Source organism: Chamaea fasciata, unplaced genomic scaffold (assembly GCF_029207755.1).
Source record: "Chamaea fasciata isolate MVZ Bird 193981 ecotype frontalis unplaced genomic scaffold, bChaFas1.0.hap1 SCAF_45, whole genome shotgun sequence".
Classification (NCBI taxonomy): domain Eukaryota; kingdom Metazoa; phylum Chordata; class Aves; order Passeriformes; family Sylviidae; genus Chamaea; species Chamaea fasciata.
Window position 1 is genome coordinate 67,228 of NW_027094130.1, and position 16,489 is coordinate 83,716.

The following is a 16,489-nucleotide window of genomic DNA, read 5'->3' on the forward strand; positions in this document are numbered from 1 at the left end:
AATCCCCAAATCGGCAAAACCTGAGGGGAAAAATTTTCCCCAAAACCGCCTCAAACTCCCACAAACAAAAAAAAAAAACCCGCGGCGACAGCAAAACAACAACAACAAAAAGCGGCGATCTGAAAATTTATTGAAATTTTATTTTAATTTTATTTCGCTTCCGGCGTTTAATCGCCGGCGCCGCTCCCGCCTCGTTCCGTACAAGACGGCGGCGCACGAAACGGAAGTTGGGTCATGGCACTTCCGGTGCGAAATGGCGCCGCGCTTCGCGGTCATTCCGTACAACATGGCGGCGAGCGGATGTTTCGGTGACGTGCGCATGCGCGCGGTGACATCACTTCCTGCCGTGGCGAAGATGGCGGCGCGCAGAGTCCTCCGGCTCGGTTCGTCCCGGGAAAGCTCCAGGAGGGTCTCGGGGGGCGGGAGGCGCTGATTTAATGAGATGCAAATGAGCGGGCGTGGTCTGAGGGGGTTGAGCGTGGTTTAATCTCGATTTGGGCGGGGTTTTGAAAGAAGGGGCGTGGCTTGTGCGTGATTGACGTTTGGCACCCCCCCAGCGGAGCGGCAGGCGCGCGCTGCCCGGCCCTGGCCACGCCCCCCGCAGCGGATTGGCGAATGGCGAGAGAGGTGAGGGGGGAAAAGAGGGCGTGGCCTCAGGATCGAGGCGTGGTTTTAAGGGAGGGGGCGTGGTTTCGTCGTGAGGGGATTTGGCGGGAAATTGTTGGGGGGTTTTTTTTCCCTCGAATTTTGGGGGAATTTCCGGGATTTGGGACGGTTTTCCCTGGATTTGGAGGTTTTCCCCAAAATTTGGGGATTTTTTCCTGCAAATTTGAGGTTTGTCCCAAAATTTCTGAGTTTTTCCCAAATTTTTGGGGTGTTCCGTGGAGTTTTTTGGGAATTTCCCAGGATTTGGGGTGGAATCGGGGAAAAATTGGGGAATTTTGGAAAACTTTGGGGTAAATTTGGGATTTTTTCCCCAAATTCTATGATTTTTACCCAAATTTTTGGGATTTTTTTTCCCCAACAAATTTTGGGATCCTGGATGGATCTGAGGGAATTCCCGCTGGAATTTTGGGTTAAAATTCCCGAATTTTGGGATTTTTTCTTCCAAATTTAGGGATTTTTTCCCCCCAAATTTCGGGATTTTTTCCCAAAAATTTTGGAATTTTTTCACCAAAATTTTGCGATTTTTTTCCCCCAAATTTTGGGAATTTTTTTCTCCAGTTTTTTAGATTTTTAACCAAATTTTAGGATTTTTTCCCCCAAATTTTGGGATTTTCCCCCCAAATTTTGGGATTTTTTTCTTCCAAATTTCGGGATCTTTTCCCCCAAATTTTGGGATCTTTCCCCCAAATTTTGGGAATTTTTTTCCCCAGTTTTTTAGATTTTTAACCAAATTTTGGGAATTTTTTCCCCAAAATTTTGGGATTTTTTTTTCTCCAGTTTTTAGATTTTTAACAAAACTTTGGGCATTTTTTCCCCCAAATTTTGGGAATTTTTTCCCCCAAATTTTGATTTTTTCTCCCCAAATTTTTTTGGTTTCTTCCCCAAACATTGGGATTCCAGGGGATTTCTGCTGGAATTTTGGGGTAAAATTCCCAAATTTTGGGGTTTTTCCCTCAGCTTTGGGCTCTCCCCGAGTTTCTCCGGGCCCGGCCCCCTGCGGGACCTCCCTGACTGGAGCTTTTCGGGTAAAAAACCGGAAATTTTGGGGAAATTTTGGAGAATTTTGGGAGATTTGGGGAAAATTTGGGAATTTTGGGAGAAAATTCGGAATTTTGGGTGAAATTTGGGAATTTTGGGGACAAAGTTTGGTGGTTTTGGAGAGAAAATTTTGGAAATTTGGGGCGGGGGAAATGGGAATTTTTGGGAAGGGAAAATTTGGGAGTTTTGGGATAAAAATTTGGGGGGGAAATTTGGGGGTTTTTGGGGGGAAATTTAAGAAATTTTCAGGAAAATTTGGGAAGCTTTGGAGGGAAAATTGGGAATTTTGAGAAATTTTGGGGAGGGCAAAATCAGGAATTCGAGGATGGAATTTCTGGCGGGAATTTGGGAATTTTGGGGATAAAAATTTGGTGATTTGGAGCTGGAAAATTTGGGAATTTGGGGAGGGAAAATTGGGAATTTTGGGAGCAAAAATAGGGAATTTTGGAGAGGAAATTTGGGAATTTTGTGAGAAAAATTTCGGATTTTTTGTGGGGGGGAAACTCTGGGAATTTGGGGTGGAAATTTTGGGAATTTTTGGGAGGGAAAAACCCGGAATTCGGGGAGGAAATTTTGGGCGGAAAATTTTGGGAATTCTGGAGGGAAAATTTGGGAATTTTGGGGATAAAAATTTGGGAATAAAAATGTGGAATTTTGGGGGAAAATTTGGGAATTTTGGGGATAAAATGTGGGAATTCTGGGGGAAAAGTTGGGAATTCTAGGAAGGAAAATTTGGGAATTTTGGGGATAAAAATGTGGGAATTCTGGGGGGAAATTTGGGAATTTTAGGAAGGAAAATTTGGGAATTTGGGGATTAAAATTTTGGAATTTTGGGGATAAAAATGTGGGAATTTTCGGGGGGAAATTTGGGAATTGGGGGGGAAAGTTCGGGGATTTTGGGGAGAAATTTGGGGAATTTTGGGAGTGCAAAATGTGGGAAATTTGAAGGGGAAACGCGGGAAAATTTTGGGGGGAAGAAAATCAGGGAATTTTCGGAGGGAAACTTGGGAATTTTGAGGGGAGGATTTGGGAATGCTCTGGGGAGGAAATTTGGGAATTTTTGGGGGGAAAAATTTGGGGATTTTTGTCTCTCCCCTCCCCTCCCCCCCTCCAGACGGGCGCCCCTCCCCCCCCTGGCGGGGGCAGCTCCGGCGGCTCCGAGAGAACCAAGAGCTGGTGGTGAGTCCCAAAATCACCCCAAAACCCCCCAAATTTACCCCAAAATTCCCAGTAAAAATTGGGATTTTTAGAGCCCCAAAGATCCCCAAAATTGGAATCTTTGAAGTTCCAAAACCCCCAAAAGTCACCCCAAAATTTCCACCCAAAATCCCAAAAATCACCCCAGAATTCCCCCCAAAAATTGGAATTTTTAGAGCCCCAAAAATCCCAAAAATTCACCCCAAAATTTCCACCCAAAACCCCCAAAAATGACCCCAAAACTTCCACTGAAAACTGAGATTTTTAAAGCCCCAAAATCCCCCAAATTCACCCCAAAATTCCCACCTAAAATCCCTCAAAAAACCCCAAAATTCCCACTAAAAATTGGGATTTTTAGAGCCCCAAAAATCCCAAAAATTCACCCAAAAATTGGAATTTTTGAAGCCCCAAAACCCCCAAAATTTCCACCCAAAATCCCAAAAATTTACTCCAAAATTCCCCCCCAAAACTGAGATTTTTAAAGCCCCAGAATCCCCCAAAAATCACCCCAAAATTCCCACTAAAAATCGGAACTTTTAGAGCCCCAAAATCCCCCAAAATTCACCCAAAATGCCCCAAAAATGACCCCAAAAATTCCCATTAAAAATCGGGATTTCCGAGCCCCAAAATCCCAAAAAATGACCCAAAAATTCTGACTAAAAATTGGGATTTTTGATGCCCCAAAATCCCCCAAATTCTCCCCAAAAATCCCCCAAAACCCCCAAACCCCCTCCCAGTATAAACCAGTACAAACCAGTAAAGAAAAACCCCAAACCAGTATAAACCAGTATAAACCAGTACAAACCAGTCACCCCAAATCCCTTCCCAGTTCATCCCACTTCATCCCAGTGACCCCTAAACCCCCTCCCAGTACAAACCAGTAAGGAAAACCCCCAGACCAGTACAAACCAGTATAACCCAGTGCAAACCAGTACAAACCAGTATAAACCAGTAACTCCCAGTATCCCCCAGCGCCGGGCTCTGACCCTGAGCCGCTCCCTGGAGGCCGCCGAGCGTCGAGAGATCCCAGTTCAAACCAGTACGGACAGGTGAGGGCACTGGGACGGGGACTGGGGGGCACTGGTTTATACTGGGATGGACTGGGAGTGGGTTTGGGGTCACTGGTTTATACTGGGATGGACTGGGAGTGGGTTTGGGGTTACTGGTTTATACTGGGATGGACTGGGAGTGGGTTTGGGGTCACTGGTTTATACTGGGATGAACTGGGAGTGGGTTTGGGGTCACTGGTTTATACTGGGATGGACTGGGAGCGGGTTTGGGGGCACTGGTTTATACTGGGATGGACTGGGAGTGGGTTTGGGGTCACTGGTTTATACTGGGAGGGACTGGGAGTGGGTTTGGGGTTACTGGTTTATACTGGGATGGACTGGGAGTGGGTTTGGGGGTTACTGGTTTATACTGGGAGGGTCTGGGAGTGGGTTTGGGGTCACTGGTTTATACTGGGATGGACTGGGAGCAGGTTTGGGGTCACTGGTTTATACTGGGATGGACTGGGAGCGGGTTTGGGGTCACTGGTTTATACTGGGATGGACTGGGAGTGGGTTTGGGGTTACTGGTTTATACTGGGATGGACTGGGAGTGGGTTTGGGGTCACTGGTTTATACTGGGATGGACTGGGAGTGGGTTTGGGGGTCACTGGTTTATACTGGTTTATACTGGTTTTGGGGTTTCTGGGCGTGGTGTAACCTTTGCCCCTCCCCCCACAGGTGAACCGACCACGCCCCTCATCAGGCCACGCCCCCTTCCCTTATATGGAGCTACAAGGGCGGGACAAACTGGGCGGGGCCTGGGGGTTACTGGGTTGTACTGGGAGGGAGTGGGAGGGGCCAACGCGGCTCTGACCCCGCCCACCGCACCGAGATGCAAATTTATGTAAATGAGAGCACAAATAAACGCGAATGACGTCACTGACCACGGGGACTGGGAGTTACTGGTTTGTACTGGGAGGGGCCTGGGCGTGACTCAGACCCCGCCCACCTCACCGAGGCGCCAGCCTCATGTAAATTTATGCAAACGAGAGTCGAAATAAACGCCGGTGACGTCATTTGTACGCAGAGGAGCAAAGCGGCGCCGGGGGAATGACGGGATACACCGGGGCGCAGAGCGGCACCGCAGGGAATGACGGGATACACCGAGGCGCAAGGCGGCACCGCAGGGCATGATGGGATACACCGAGGCGCAAAGCGGCACCGCAGGGCATGATGGGATACACCGGGGCGCAGAGCGGCACCGCAGGGAATGACGGGATACACCGGGGCGCAGAGCGGCACCGCAGGGCATGATGGGATACACCGAGGCGCAAGGCGGCACCGCAGGGAATGACGGGATACACCGAGGCGCAAAGCGGCACCGCAGGGCATGATGGGATACACCGAGGCGCAAAGAAGCTCAGAACACCCTTAGAAATACCTCGTGACTGACCGTGAGACTCTGGCCAACCTCAGCCCAAGCATTTTCTCAATATCCTCTGTACACTAATCTAGGGGAGCTATGAAACACAAGAAATCTCCCCTAACACAAATTACCACTCACCAGTGGCCAATATTACAGCCCTGACCTGATAAAAATATCCAGGAATCATCCGAATCAGATTTTTCTCCCTATCCCATCCGCTGGCAAAATTACACAAAGCAAAGTGTTTAAACTGCCATTATGTACCAAGACGGATGAAGATGCACAAGATCCTGTATTTGGTAACTGAAGTTTCCTCATGCAGCAAGGGGAGGACAAACTGGGGGAAGCAATCTCTTTGTCCTAGCATGGACACAGAAGAAAACCATTTAGTCTGAGACTAAATTCATGTCATAATGAACTTGTACCTTTGTTTGTTCCCACCGCTTCCAAAATATTCCTCTCTTAAAATAACAATCCTTTTGTTCAGGCTGCATTTTCACTTTCTGTGTTAAACACTTCCAAAACAACTTTGAATATCTGAGGAATTCAAGTTGTTGAAAACAGGGGCTGGGAGGAAAACAAATTAAACAGATTTGTTTAAGCCCAGTGTGCTTATATGAAAATCTTTCATTTGGCTTTCCACAGCTCCATCTGCATGGCCATCTCTCTAGACTCACGGACAGATTTAAACTTGACATTATCTAATGGACCTTGGGAAAAATCCTGCACAGCAAATTGAATTTTTAAAAGTGGTACTGCATTCAATGAGCAACTAATACATTACATTTCCTTGAACTGCAGCAGAAGAACATTAAGGATAAGAAGCCCATTTGGAACTTATGTTCTTTAGCCTACATTTGAATATACATTTCAGGTGTAGATGTTACAGTATTACAGGGGGGTTTTGAGTCTAGGCTTTGGGCAAAAATTAACAACTCCAGTATATCTGGTGAGGGGAAGCAGCAAAAAAATCCCATAAACACGCTGTACACAACCTGTGCCAATCCCACATGTGACTTGTGGCCTGACAGTGTTGTCAGCTCTCCATCTTAAAACAGCTTGGTTTTCCATTCCACTGAAACCAAACCTTTTCCACAGCATCGACACATTCCCTGCTTATGGCCAGCCTGTTGTGAGCCAGCACCTTCACAGCTGGTTGTTGGGTGGGTGGGTTTTTTTGATTTGAACCTTCTCCTTCACAACAATTCTCACTAGCACATGAACTTCACTCCATGTTACTCAACTGTGCCCTGCTTTACATTCCAGGCTGTCGAGACCATCCAGTTCTTCCAGGAATTATCTGCTCCTCCCGCCTACCAAAGTCTCTTAATCCTGTGCCATGGCATTTAGTTCATCCTGAAGAACAGCCTCAAGACAAACCCTGAGGATCTGTATTAACAGACCAATTCTTCCCTTCCAAGTACAGCTTCTTGCTCTCCCCTTCAGTCATTCCCTGTCCAGTTTACCAACCACCATTTTAACGCCTTATTTTGTAATTTCCCATAGAGAACTACACAGACATGTTTCTTAAGTGTAGATAATGAACTTCCTACACCTAAACTATTATTTTATCAAGTTAAAGGACGGGCTACATCTGGCACCAATTACTTTGGAGAAAAACCTCTCATCCATGTGCTATTTGCTGTTGAATCTGTCAATATTTTTTCCAGATAGGCTCTAGAAAGTCATCCATCCTCTTCAGACCAGAATAATTCTCTTGCCCATCTCCCTTCCCCATTTTTTTTTCTTCCTTTTACACATTTCTTGTCTCTCAAAATGTAGTCATGATGTTTGCCAGTAGATTTCACAAGTCTCTAAGGGCCTAGTTCTTGAGTAAAAACAAATTAGAGATAGATGTTGATATTTGTCACAAATACATTTAATTCCTCATTTTAGACAGAGCCCTTCTTTGGTTTGTTTAATCTCTGCAGTTCAGGCAACCTCTTGCACATGTATCGACTCACTTAATCCTTGCCTTCTTCCCTTTCTCTGCCCTCTTCTCACCCCCACGCACAAGCACATGGCTCTACAGGCCTGATAAAAAATTAACTTTCATCAGCAAGCTACTTTAGTCTGCAAATCACCCTGAGCAAAATATTGCCAAGTAAGGGACACACTACAATTAAACATTAAGAAAAAGCGGCCCTAAAAAAGTGAAAAACGCTTATTAGAAAGGATAGACAGGAGTCAGGAAAAACAAAACTTATGGCAAAATCTGGTTTCTTAAAATAATTAAATTTGAAGCAATACAAAAAGAAAAAAAACCCTATTTCTGTGTTTCCAACTGTCTTCGTATTTGTCCAATTACTAACCCAGATACGGAAACAAACCAATGTAATGCACTTCAACTTGATCCCTGGAGATGCCTCCTTGAAATAAGATTCAAAACCACAACTTCTCAATTCCTGTTAAAAATTCATTTCTTCGGAACACTGTTAGGCAGAACAGTGAGACAAAAACCTCTGAAAAAGAATGCACCACCAGAGACAGAAAATTATTTTGAATCTATTGAAAGCATTGATATTAAATCTCGATACAAGCTGAAGTCTGTAACAAAAAGTGCTATTTCCTACAGGACACTTAAGGACTGTAGGACACCATGTCTCCATAGGCCTGGGAAATGTGTTTTTAAAGATACTCCTTCAAAGGCCTCATCCAGAGTTTGGACAAAACTAGATGTCCAAGTTTCCTGTCTCTTGAAGTAACAAGTAAAAACAGTGGTTTGAAGACTGTTAGGACAATCCTGGAAACATAAGAGCAGTCCACACAACCTCAAATCGTTCTCTTTAAGGAAAATGCTGGAACTGCAAGTTGGCACAAGGCAAAATTGCAAAACAAACATTTCCACAAGTTTTCTCAGCTGTTCTGCAGGGTTGCTGCAGTGTCCTCTGCTCCCCAAAAAAACAGGCTTTCCACCGTTTTTAGCTGCAGCTTAGCAGTGGTGGGAAAAACTGTGTTTCTGCAGACAGAGCCATCAGCTGGAAGATTTGAAATACTTTTCAAGACAAAGTTCCTCCTCTCTCATTCCCCAAAAGCAGTGTTATAGAGAACCTACGTTCTGGAAAACTCTCCACATACAAACCTCTGCACATTAACAGGGAAAGAAAACAAGATTAAGAGAACACTGCAAGGACTGTAAAGTAAGAGGAATTCCCCTACAAATTGTTTTGGTTCTAATACTACTTCTAGTATGAACAGTTTTTCACTTCTATGATAATATCTTGCTTCATCCCCGAGTTCCCCAAAGCATAACAACAACTTCAGAAAAATAAAACAAGCACTGGGTTTTGTTTTGGGTTTTTTTCTTTGTTTGTTTCAAAACACAGCAGAACACAGCAATATTTTCCCAACTAAGCAAGACAAAGTCACACTGTTCATTGCCACTCTGCCTTTTCTAATTTCCTGGTGTAAGCAAAAGAGATTGCTCTAGCCTGAAAACAGGAGTTATCATCCAGCATCAAACTCAGCCTAAGGTATTAGCTCACGTCTGTAATGATGATTCAAAGCTGCAGTGATCAATATCACATCACAAGTGTCCAATCCAGAGGGCATTAAAGGATCCTGTTACTGCCTATCTGAAGGATCACACCGGAGTTTCAGATGATATCAATGCAAAGGTAGAGAAAAGAGAAAATTCTCACCCCACAGAAGCAGCAAATTGAACTCTCTCTAGGAAGCTTCAAGCTTCTACTTTATGTGGAAACTATTTTACTGAAATTTGTCATTTCCATGTTAAGACACAAGTTTGTCCCATGGAGGAGAACCCCTTCACAACCATCCACCACTACCTGAGGGTTTTTTTTTTTTCAGATGAGTGTCTAAATATTACACACACAAACAGCTGCAGGTAAACAGAACTTTGTCAACCCAGCTCAGCAGGGAATGGAAAAGGAAAAGCAGACACAGGGAAGTCAAAAGTCAACTAACAAAACTCAAAGCACATTGAAGAGAGCTGTATTTAAGCCAACACAGCTAAGAACTGCCAGCGGCACAAGATACAGGATTTTGTTCAGTGTTACAAAATGCCAGGTTTTTTCTGCTGATTTAGTAGATTTTGTGCAATTCTCTATTTTTAATAGAAAGATAAAGCTCATGAGTCACCCTGAAATCTGCAGCCAGGTTCCTTCACTCTCTCCTTTCCAAAGTGGCAAACATTTCAAATTAAGCTCTAATACAAAGAATACTACGTGCACTAAAAGCTGTCTGTTCTTGTGTACTGTATCAAGGTTTGAAAATGGCACAACAGTGTTAAAAAAGAAAAGTGTTCTCTGGTACACAAAAAATGAGAATAGGCTAATTTTTACTACAGTGACTTTGCCACAAATCACTTTTTGCCCAATGCAAAGTTAAAACGCAAAGGGCAAAAAACGGTTCCCTGTAACTAGAGCAAGATCTACTTGACAAGTCAGTCGCATTAGTGATCTTCTAGTCAAAAAAGGAACTTTTACCAAAACACAATATTCCCGCCCTGTTACACAGAGGGACTATTTGTAGACCTTCCACTGTACTGCAGTCTGAAAACTTTTAATTTCCATTTCTGGCTAAAATTATTTTTTTTATCTTGACGTATGTTTGACATCAGAGAAATATTGGATGAGTTTAAAGTACAAGTAGGGCTTGTCTGCCCTCCTTTTCCTAAATTTATTCAGCCTTTTCCTTTGAAAGCAAACACCACTCTACATCTACAAATTCTACAAATCCTGCATCATAAGTCCCACACCTACAACTTCCCCACAATTCCTATGCAGCTCCATCCTCTACTGCCACAAGTACCTGGCAGCTCACTGAAGGAAACCATCACTTTTTTGGTTTCCCAGTTACTGTCAATCTTTCACTCCCTGTTCCGATGTAGTGGCACTACCCTGCTAAACTCCTATTTGGTTGTGTCGGTTCTGCCCACTCCTTTTTCCTACCACATTGTCTTGTCAGGCTCTTGCTGCTTTCTCTCTCCCCAGTCTAGCATGCATGAGGACCCTTTATGCCCAAGATATAACTCAGAGAAGCTTCCTGTCACCACATTTCAGAACCTCCAGAAAACCCACCTGTCATTAGGTGTAGCAGACTTATTCCAAGAGCAAAATGAAATCAGAGTTCGTTATTTCTAAATATACTTGTGATAGCTTTGATGGTTTTTTCCACCTCATTCCTCTCCTTACAGTCTAAAACATGAAGGCCTTAACCTTCTTTGTTTAGTAGAGAGTCAAGTTCTTGACTACAAGCACAGTCAAGAGGGCAAAATTTTCCACAGCACATCACTGACAATCAGCAGAAACACACTGTGCATGTACAACATCAGAACTGTAGGCAATTTCAAACCTTATTCTGCATCCCGACATACCAGAGACACTATACACAGGGCATGAAATGAAAAAATGGCAAGAACTTTGTACACAAAACGTAGAAGGCCTCTGCCAGGAGTGAAGAGTAAAACTTTGTACAACACAAGCTTCAAATGTAATGATATTTACATGCTAAAACAATGACAGCCACAAATGACATAACCTTGCTTTTCTGTATTACAGAAACAAGGGTCGCTATTCCAAGTGGAACGTGAGGGCGGTCTGGCTGAAAAATCCATCACCTCACTGACCTCCACGGTCGATTTAACTGATTTGGAAGGCTAGATGAGTGCCCCATGCAACATCAAGTCTGAGGGCATCCATCCTAAAGCTGTTTGCTCGCAGAGAACAACCCCCCTGAGCAGACGAAACCATCCATGTGTCAACAGTACATGGTACCTGCACTCCCCAAATACAGCAGCCAACGAGGCCCAGGTGGATTTGGAAGAGAACGTGAGTAGTCCAGCTTCCAGGACTGCAGGACACATGGAAGTGAGACCACCCCCAAACAAGCTCAAAACCAATTTCTAAGAGAAAAACGGGTAGTCTGTCTTCCAGGATTGCAGACACATGAAAGGGAGAGCCCCAAAACAAGCTCAAGATCCAGTTTTTGGAGAAAACAGGGTACTCAAACCACCATGACTGCAGACATACATTAGTGAGACCACCCCAAACCAATTCCAGTTTTATCTGCAGAAGAATATCAGGTGGTCAAGCTTCCAGGAGCAGAGACACATGAAAGTGAGATGCCAACAAACAAGCTCAGGGTCCAAATGTAGGAGAAAAAAGGGCAGTCAAGCTACCTAGACAGCAGATAGATCAAAGTGGGACCACCCCCCAACAAGCTCAAAGTTTAATTCTAGGAGAAAAAAGGGTAGCCAACATTCTAGAACTGCAGACACATGAAAGTGAGACCACCATGAAACAACCTCAAGGTCCAAATGAGGCAGAAAAAGGATTAGTCAAGCTTCCAGGACTGCAGGCACATCCAAGTGAGACCACACCTGTTATGAGTGGGCCAGGAGACAAATCTCCCTTTAAATGCCTGTATTAGGACAGCTTTGGGCGGGGAACCCAAGGGGTCACACACACCGCCACTGCTCCCTGGAGCGATGAGGACGAGGAGGTGAAACAGCTTTGCCAGGTGCCCGACAGAGCCGGGGCTTGCGTCCCCACGAGAGCCGCAGGAAAGCACAGGCTCGTTGACAAGCCGAGGGCAGTCACGCAGAGAGGGCACTATCTGACTTATGGCGACAAGACACGGAGCCCCAGCAAGCAGCCCCATGTTCTCCCTGCTCACTGGGGTAGTTTGGAGTCCTGTCTGGCTAATGGCTCACCGGCCCTAGGGGTTTTTAGGCGTCCACTCCACCTCCTGTGGGCACTGCAGTCCCAGGGAGTTCTCTGGTTTGCGTGTCGCCATCAGGGCTGTGAGGGGAGCAGCAGGAGCACGGCCCCACGGGAAGGAGACAGTTTCAAAATGGACACCGGCTCGAAATGGGGGGTGAGGGAGAGCGGAAAAGGTACACAAATGAACTTATTCACATGCAAACTTGTCACGATCCGCTCACACAAGCGGGGTTCGTGATGGTTCGTTTTAGGGATCTCAGAGCGCAAAAGACACAGCGGGGGACAAACTCAGTTTACTCAATCACAAATGCACCTTTATTTAGTGCCAACAAATGCGATAGTGGGGAGAGAAAAGGAGAATAGTAAGAAAGACAGAAAAAGAGGGGAAGGGGATTATAGCTACCAACATGGAGGGTCGAGTCCTCGAGGCTTTTGAAGATGCCTATAGACGCGATCTTCTCCAGTGGGGAGATCTCAAAAGTGAGCGGGAGTCTCCAGGGTTTTTATAGTCCTCTCCGAAGCGACAGGCAGTTGGCCAAACAGCTGGGGGAAATCATTGCAGTGTGTTCATTCAGAGAACCCAGAACAAGTCGGTCGTCAGCAGGTACAGTGTCAACCAGTCCAAGTCAGCAGGTGCAGTGTCAGCAGGCGCGGTCACTTCACCGTGACTTGCCCATTGTTTCTGCTCAGGTTCTGATGTTCCCATATGGGTGCTGGGTGTTTTCCATCAAACACACCTGCAGGCAGCACTTGGCCAACATCCCACCTCAGCCAGGCCAGAACTCCTGTGTTGAGATTTTCAAGTCCCTTTTAGGGGTTTCAGTCTCTGTCCTTGACGATGGTCGTGAGGCAGATGAGGGATCTTCGGACCGTCTCTTACACAAGGGTCGGCAGGGGAGAAGATCCCACTTCAGGCTTCCACAACCCATCTCCAGGTTTCTCTCTAAGCCCTCCCGGTGTAGCAATGTATCTGAATAACTTGGGCCATTCCCTGTATCAGCCAAACTGTTTGTAGTGAAGATGACACCTGCAGTCTTCTTTTCCAGAGTTCGCAGGAATTCGTCAAGGCTACAGGAACAACAACAGCTCTGAAAATAAGAGCCTAGGAAAGCCTCTCCAAGAAATGCAGAACTCAGATAGGAGACACATAGCACGGTGATGGACACTTAACCAATTAAGTGCCCTGAAAGATGCGTGCGTGCGTTCCTGCCTTCCTGCCTGCCTGCGTGATGGAGAAATAACTTAGCCGACTGAGAGAGACACCTGTACCCATGAAGAGTAGTGCTAGAAACTGGAACTGTAGCTTTATGTACACAAGAAAGTAGCTGCTGTTAGAAGCATGTTGTTTCCTTCATTTCAGCAGCCCATTTTCCCCCTGTATCCCTGTGGCTACCTGCTCCCACTGCAGAACAGAAGCAGCACCCAGCCAGCAGCTCCTCAGTCCTGGCAGGTCAGCGGCACTTCCAGGAGCACACCAGACTGGCAGCAAACTGCCCAAAGGGCACTCAGCCCTAGACCCTTCAAACCCTCCAAAGTAACTTGGCCAGGGGGCAGGGTCAGCACCAAAGACACAGACACCAACCTCAGGAGCTCAGGGTCTTTGGCGACAGCTCAGAGCAGCCAAGAACCTCCCAAGGAGAAGCTCAGCAATGCTCCCCAGCACTGCTACCCAAGGTGACCTACAGGGACTGAGATCCAGCACCAGGGACCCTGAGCCTCACCCCCAGCAGCTGGGAATCCCCTGTCACAACCCAGCCCTGGAGAGCCCCCCCAGAACTGGCAATTCCCGCGGGTGCGTCCGCCCGCAGGCCAAGAGGCTCCGGCTGTGCCGGGACAGGGCCCAGGTCGGGCAAATGCTGCAATAAACAGGCGCACACAACTCCCACGGCGGGAACAGCTGGGCTCAGCCTCCTCCGGCGTCGCCCCAAAGCCTGGCCAGGGCTTCAGGAGCAATGCAGGAGCTGCCTTTGGCCCCGCTCCTCCCAACAAGGCCACAGGACTCATCTCAGGGCCCTGTCCGGCCTCTGAACACAGAAAGGTCAAGCCATGTTTCGCTAATGAGCACGGACCTAGCCCAGAACACTAACGATCCTGGCTACCGCACTGCCGACAGGATACAAACACAACATCTGGGTTGAAGGCTCACCCAGAGGTCAGCTTTGCCTCAAGACTCTGCTTCAGGCCTCAGGCCTTCAGGAAGTCCCAAGGTGCTTGAACCTCTGCGCAAAGCCTGCTCCCATCTCCTGTGGAACCTCACAGATCAGGCAGCACTTCCTCGGCCCACTCCTGAGGCTATTTAGCCTGCCAGCAAAGAGCAGGGGCTGACCTGGGAATGACAGAAGGCAGGGAGGGGAAAGGACCCTTTTGCTTCCATCCAGAAAGCCAAAGGCCGTCAAAAAAACCCTCTGGTGAACACCTGAGCAGCACCAGGAGATGAAAGGCCTGGCACTCCTGACTCCCAGAGCTCCCAGCGCTGCCTTGCCCCTCACCTTCAGCCCTCGTCTTGGACAGCAAGGCAATCCCAGGGACAGAAATCCAGGCTCCTGCTGCTCCTGGACGGAGGCACCCAACAGCTCTGTGCTGGCTGAACATGGCAGCAAAATCAGGATGCTGCTCTTCCTTGGGCAAAACTCCAGCCACTAAAAAGCTGGAATGCAGGACAACCCTGCCTCTCCACCAGGGCACTTGGATCCAGCCCTACTGACACATGGACATTTGAGACAGGAATCCATAACCCTCCGTGAAATCACATCACAGCCTCCAGGTGTTTTCCTGTTCGTGTCCTCACTTACCTGGCATAGGCTTCTTCCAAGGCTTTGCAGACACTTTGCCTCTAGCCAAAAAGATTAACATCGCCTTCTTTCCAGCTTTCAAGAAGTCACAGCAAGTCATCCTGGTCCCATGTTCCACATCAGATTCTCCTGTAAAAAGAAAGATATTTTTTCTGTTCAGATCATTTCTCAAGCTGTCAAGAAAAGCAGGATCCCACATGCACTCCCAGAAATTCTCTCAACACCATTTGCTGCTTCTCTCTCTGGCAGGGCACCAACAAGTCCTGGGACACTTCTTGTTCCCTGCTGGCCAGTGACCTTGAGCGATAAAAGAAGGCACCAGTATTGCTGCTAATTTTACAGCCACAGGCTTTGAACTTTCCACAAGTTAAAAGCAGAAGCAGACACTCCTCATCGGGCTCGAGTTCTCGCTTCCTGGCCCAGGAGACGCGCGGCCGCAGCTGCTCGAGCTTCTCTACCACTGCAGAGCGCGCCGAACACGGCAGGCGCACGGCAGGTGACGAACAAGCGACTCCTCCAATCCCGGCCCCGGAGAGGCGTGGCCGCCGCTCCTCGAGCTCCTCCGCCTCTGCACGGCGCTGCACGCACGGCAGGAGCACCGGAAGTGACGAAACAGCGAGGCCACGCTTCCCGGCCCGGGAGACGCGTGTCTGCCGCTCCTCGAGGATCTCAGCCGCCGCAAAGCACGCCGAGCAGGTAAGCGCACTGCAGATAATGAATAAGTGAAATCTTGCTTCCCAGCCCCGAAAATGCACTTTCGGTGCTGGAGGAGCTTCTCTGCTTGTGGGGAGCACGGAAACCGCGCCCAGCCGCTGTTCGCAGCCAGCCTGCAGCATACCGCCGGAGAGTGCACTCGGCGCGGCCAAACGGCGTTTGCTCGCTTCCCAGGCTAGGAGAAGCACTTGCCGTGCTGCAAACAGCTTCTCTGCCTGTGGAGAGCTCGGAAACAGCGTTTGACGCTGTTCCAGGCCGGCCTGCGAGCGAACCGCCGGAGAGTGCACTCGGCGCGGCCAAACGGCGTTTGCTCGCTTCCCAGGCTAGGAGAAGCACTTGCCGTGCTGCAAACAGCTTCTCTGCCTGTGGAGAGCTCGGAAACAGCGTTTGACGCTGTTCCAGGCCGGCCTGCGAGCGAACCGCCGGAGAGTGCACTCGGCGCGGCCAAACGGCGTTTGCTCGCTTCCCAGGCTAGGAGAAGCACTTGCCGTGCTGCAAACAGCTTCTCTGCCTGTGGAGAGCTCGGAAACAGCGTTTGACGCTGTTCCAGGCCGGCCTGCGAGCGAACCGCCGGAGAGTGCACTCGGCGCGGCCAAACGGCGTTTGCTCGCTTCCCAGGCTAGGAGAAGCACTTGCCGTGCTGCAAACAGCTTCTCTGCCTGTGGAGAGCTCGGAAACAGCGTTTAACGCTGTTCCAAGCCTGCCTGCGAGCGTGGCGCCGGAGAGTGCACTAGGCGCGGCCAAACGGCGTTTGCTCGCTTCCCAGGCTAGGAGAAGCACTTGCCGTGCTGCAAACAGCTTCTCTGCCTGTGGAGAGCTCGGACACAGCGTTTGACGCTGTTCCAAGCCTGCCTGCGAGCGAATCGCCGGAGAGTGCACTAGGCGCGGCCAAACGGCGTTTGCTCGCTTCCCAGGCTAGGAGAAGCACTTGCCGTGCTGCAAACAGCTTCTCTGCCTGTGGAGAGCTCGGAAACAGCGTTT

The 16,489-nt window shown here is 48.0% G+C and overlaps 2 long non-coding RNA genes across 2 annotated transcripts in view; both read right to left on the bottom strand.

Moving 5' to 3' along the window:
• Nucleotides 1-341: 341 nt before the first annotated feature.
• Nucleotides 342-16,489, bottom strand: part of LOC136303965 (uncharacterized) — a 382,317-nt gene continuing 366,169 nt past the window's right edge. Inside the window, exon 3 of the long non-coding RNA XR_010724323.1 lies at nt 342-429. This is a non-coding gene — a long non-coding RNA (uncharacterized lncRNA). The remainder of the gene's footprint in view (nt 430-16,489) is intronic.
• Nucleotides 14,187-15,244, bottom strand: LOC136303954 (uncharacterized). Its single transcript, XR_010724319.1, has 3 exons — nt 15,019-15,244; nt 14,795-14,923; nt 14,187-14,328 (listed from the first exon to the last, which is right to left on the bottom strand). It is a non-coding gene; the product is annotated as an uncharacterized lncRNA (long non-coding RNA).